Source organism: Helianthus annuus, chromosome 3, assembly GCF_002127325.2.
Source record: "Helianthus annuus cultivar XRQ/B chromosome 3, HanXRQr2.0-SUNRISE, whole genome shotgun sequence".
Taxonomy (NCBI): Eukaryota; Viridiplantae; Streptophyta; class Magnoliopsida; order Asterales; family Asteraceae; genus Helianthus; species Helianthus annuus.
The window spans coordinates 154,360,110-154,365,555 of NC_035435.2; positions in this window are offsets into that span (position 1 = coordinate 154,360,110).

The following is a 5,446-nucleotide window of genomic DNA, read 5'->3' on the forward strand; positions in this document are numbered from 1 at the left end:
CAAACAAAATTAAACATTTTTGGAATTCAGGGGGGCTAGACGCCCCACCTAGGGGCTAGACGCCCCACCTAGCCCCCTTTTTGACAGCAAGTTATTTATTTGTTGCTGTATAATTCCTAGCCAACCCAAGTTTCACGAAAACGGACATAACTCATTCGTTATTGATCCGTTTTACACGATTCTTTTTCCTACGCATCGTAATTTAATTCTCCATCACATGGAGTTAAAATCCAACATCCGAATTCACAAAAATTTAGATTTCAAGCTCTCGGCTTGATATTCAACTATGCCACTTTTGACCCGTTCATGCTTTTACCAAACTAATTTGTTATTTTCCTTCAAAATCCCATGGTCATCATGTTATATCCGTTTACTAATTTTCAAGATTTAACTTTACGGGTTCCTTAAGAAGTTTTAACCCGTTATGCATATACATTTTCAAGATTTAACTATTGGTTTACATCCTATCACCATTTTTATACGAAATCCAAGGACTCAATTTAACAAGACGCTTATTTCAAAACAACTCTTTAAAGGATGTTTATCCTATTTACCCCTCAAGGGCTTTTTGGTCAATTTTAGCCCTTCATTTGCGCGATGAAGGACTTCCGGTATTATTTGACCAAAATATCACTTTTAGCTATAATTCTAAACATGCGTACCTGACTCGGGTCATAAGATTGACCCGTTTAAATACCTTTCGCTATTAATATCTGGTTAATAGCAATGCTAACCATGTGTTAATTCTTGTGATCACAAAACTCAACAAGCAATCATCAAATATTATTGACAAATGGTGTTAACAACACCATTTGACCCGTTTAGTCGAAATGACCAATTGTCATTATAAGATGGCACTTAATTACCATTTCACCCTTTAACCTATCCCGGTTTACTTTTTGAAATCATCCAACTTGAAAGTCGTTTCCTGTTTTATTTGATCCATTATGACTTATGCCAAATGGTGTAGTTTTAAATCCCTTTATCTATTCGTTAACCCATGTCCGGATTACCATTTCACCATTTTACCCCTTTCTACCATAATTTATGGTTTCTACCATTTTCACTTGTTCGGACTAGCATTATATCGCGCCGGAACATCATGTTTCATTTACTTAATATAAATCGTATTCCATGCTCACAAATAAGCATTTTGTAATAAAAGTAAAAAGGGCATAAGCTTAACTTACCTCGCATCCGAACTACGCTTTTCCTTTCCTTCTTGATTCATTTGACCCGCTTCCTTCTCCAAGCTTTCACCTAGCTTGTTACGCGTCAAACTATCGTCAACATTTATAAGGCAGTTAAATTAGTCATTAACAATCACGACTATTCCACCTCACTTATTTTCTATGTCGAAACTACTATTCGACCTCATCATTAGTTAACTTAGCTTATTAAAGTTAACTACTTTCAATCACATGGTTTACAACATTAAGTCTAAATCAACATAATATGTAGAACCCTTATCACTACATATTGCACGTAATTGCCATATAATTCAAATACGCATTTTCTCTCTAAATTTTAACACTTTAGTTCTCATTTAGGCATTTTAACAAACACCTAATGTGCATAATTTGCATTCTTCTTTTATCTAGTTCATGGTTATTGTTTTAACCATGTTTTAACATCAATTAACATGTCCATATCATTTTCGCATCTACAACATCAGAATTTACTTACGAAAGTTCAAATTACACTAGAACAACTATCAATTTCTAGTGTTTAACATGTTCACACAAAAACCCACTTATCACCTTCAATGGTGATCATGAATTCACAAGAATTAGGCCTAACTTGATAATATACTTGTTTAGGATTTACTCCTAGACACTACAATGTTCCTATTTCATCATATAACAAGCATGCAATCATCTAATTCGAATTCTCTAGGTTTGCTCAGAAATTCAACTAGAGATTTCATATGAAATTTACATACCTCGTGACTCCTTTTTCAGTGGAGATCACTAATCGTACTCGGATTTTGATTTGGACTTGATTTGGACCTTCAATTTGGTGAAATTGAGATGAGCTAGGGTTTGAGCTCCTGGCTCCTTCTTCTGATCGATCTCACGCACACACCCACTATAGTGTGTGTAGAGTTTTAATTAAATAAAATGAAGTTTCAAATCTTCCTCTTTTGGCCCCTCTAGTTTGTAACTTTATAATAAGGGTTATTACCCAAGTTTCCTTCTTTATTTTAAGGCACATATCTAACTAGGTTGATATTCCTAGTTACTTGGTGGGTTCGGGGAAGTTATAACCCGTTTTATTTTTAAGTCCCGTTAACTCGAGCCTTTCGTAAATTTATTTTCTCAAAAGTCTTCGTATATCCTTTATTTAATATTAGGTTTAATTATTTAAATCCTAATATTTGCCGGGTAAATTTTACCACTAACGGTACTTTACCCGTCTTTTAGTGTTAACGTGGTTTGATTACCAAACCCATTTTCGGGGTGTTACATGAGCAATTGGTGAGGGGGAGTCTGTTTCAGATGAAAGATAATTTGTGAAATGTCATATTATAAAAATGATGTTGTTTTTAGTTTGTTTCTATAAGTGGTAAGCAGAGAATAAATTGGTTAAAATTTTAAATTTGTGAAATTTATTTTGAGGTAGAGGATGTGCAGGCTAGCCAGGTTCCTGATTCTGAGTGTTACAGAGAGCCAGGCTACGATTCTGAACCTGTGAAGATTTCAAAGATTGAGTAAGAGTTTGAAGATTAGTAGATCAACTTCCAAGGGGGAGATTAGTTGCTGATGCTGAAGAACTTAAGGAATCAAGAGATCTGATCAAGAGAATGAACAGTCAGATTGAGATCCTGGAAGAGAGAAAGAGAGAGATAGAAGAGAAAAGATTGAGGATGCTTTACGTTGTTAGATACTTTAGCAAGAGCAAAAAGACTAATAAAGACTGAAGATGTTGAAGACTCGACACTGAAGACTTCGTCAACATCCAAGGGGGAGTCTCTTGGTGCATATGTCTGTCGACTTCGTCTTGTATCGAGTCTTGTATTAGATTAGAAAGATCAAGGCATGAAATACGAGAAATGTGTGGTTGTGACCATTTCGCACGAAATGGAACAAGGCCATTTCGCACGAAATGGGTCTTGCCCATTTCGTACAAAATAGCTGGCCTATATATATCGTGCTTGTTCATTTCATTTGTAACTTTCTGATTCCAGAGCCAAAGTGCTGCTCAAGTGTCTACTCGCTGTAAAACGCTGTTATATCAATCAAAAGACAATTAGAGTGTAAATCAAGCTGTTTCAAAGTCGATACGTTAGTTTTCGCCTCTCGTATTGATCGGAACTCTCCTGAACGACTCGTTTTGGTCATGCAAACGATCCTACAGATTCATTGAGAACTTCTCGAGGATAGCTGCACCATTGACTTCTCTGACCCGCAAGAATATGAAATTTGATTGGGTCTAAAACAACAAGAATCTTTTGAGATTCTTAAGCAAAAGTTGAGTAATGCTCCGGTGTTGACATTACCTGAAGGAGTAGAAGAATTTGTCGTGTACTGTGATGCTTCACACACTGGTATGGGCTGTGTACTTATGCAGCGAGGCAAGGTGATTGCCTACGCATCGCGACAATTAAAAGTGCATGAAAAGAATTACACCACCCACGATTTGGAGCCGGGTGCCGTTGTCTTCGCACTTAAGTTATGGAGACACTATTTATATGGAACTAAATGTGTGATCTATTCGGATCACAAGAGTCTCCAACATTTATTCAATCAAAAAGAGCTCAATATGAGACAGCGTCGCTGGATGGAAACTCTAAACGACTACGATTGCGAAATTCACTACCATCCTGGTAAAGCGAATGTGGTCGCCGATGCTCTAAGCCGAAAGGAAAGAGTCAAACCTATCCGGATTAATGCCAAGAGCATTAAACTGAAGAATAGCCTGAATGAAAGATTATTGGCTGCTCAGAAGGAAGCTGTTTTGGAAGCTAACCTTCCAAGTGAAAAGTTAGGTGTAACTACTGAACAGTTAGCCCATGGCAAGGATGGAATCCTAAGACTGAATAGAAGAATCTGGGTTCCTATTTATGGAGGGCTTCGAGATATAATCATCCAGGAAGCTCACAATTCAAAATACTCAGTTCACCTTGGAGGTGACAAGATGTATCAAGATTTGAAAGCTAGTTATTGGTGGATAGGTTTGAAGAAATCTATTGCCACACATGTTGCTAAGTGCCTGACTTGTGCTCAGATTAAAGCTGAACATCAAAAACCGTCGGGTCTGCTTCAACGGCCAGAACTTCCCACATGGAAGTGGGAGATGGTAACCATGGATTTTATAACCAAGTTACCTAAAACAAGGCATGGAAATGATACTATATGGGTCATAGTTGATAGACTGACTAAGTCAGCACATTTCTTACCCATCAAGGAGACTCATAGCTCCGACAAGCTAGCTCAGTTGTACGTGGATAAGATTGTATCTCTCCACGGAGTACCGATGTCTATTATATCCGATAGAGATACTAGATACACCTCTCACTTTTGGAAAAGTTTCTAACAATCATTAGGCACTCGTTTGAATTTTAGTACTGCTTACCATCCTCGGACAGATGGACAGAGCGAGCGTACATTTCAAACTTTGGAAGACATGCTTCGAGCATGTGCTATTGATTTGGGAGGTGGCTGGGATGACCACCTACCTTTGATCAAGTTCTCCTATAATAATAGCTACCATACTAGCATTCAGGCTGCGCCTTTTGAGGCATTGTATGGAAGGAAATGCAGAACGCCTGTTTGTTGGGCGGAAGTAGGGGAAGCCCAGTTATCAGGACCTAATATAGTCCTTGAAACGATGGACAAGATTTTCCAAATTCGTGATCGCCTGAAAGTTGCCAGGGATAGGCAGAAAAGTTATGCTGATAAAAGACGAAAACCTCTAAAGTTTGAGGTTGGCGACAAAGTCTTACTAAAAGTATCACCCTGGAAAGGTGTGATGCGTTTTGGTAAGAAGGGCAAGCTAAGCCCTAGATACATTGGACCATTCGAGATCATCGAATGTGTTGGCAGTGTAGCTTATAAGCTAAACTTGCCTGAAGAGCTGAGTGGAATTCACAGTGTGTTCCACATCTGTAACCTAAAGAAATGTCTAGCTGATGAATCGCTAGCAATGTCTCATAAAAACGTACAGATTGATGAAAGCCTGAGGTTTGTTGAAAGACCTATATCGATCGAGGATCGTCAGGTTAAAAAGCTCCGAAAAAAGCACGTGCCTATAGTAAAGGTTAAATGGGATGCCCGTAGAGGCCCTGAATATACGTGGGAAGTTGAGTCCACTATGCGACAGAAGTACCCTCACTTATTCCAGTAAATCTCGAGGTCGAGATTTCTTTTAAGGGGGTGAGGATGTAACACCACGTAAAAACGTGTCCAATTGTGTAAAGACACGTGTCCTAAACTCTAAATATGTG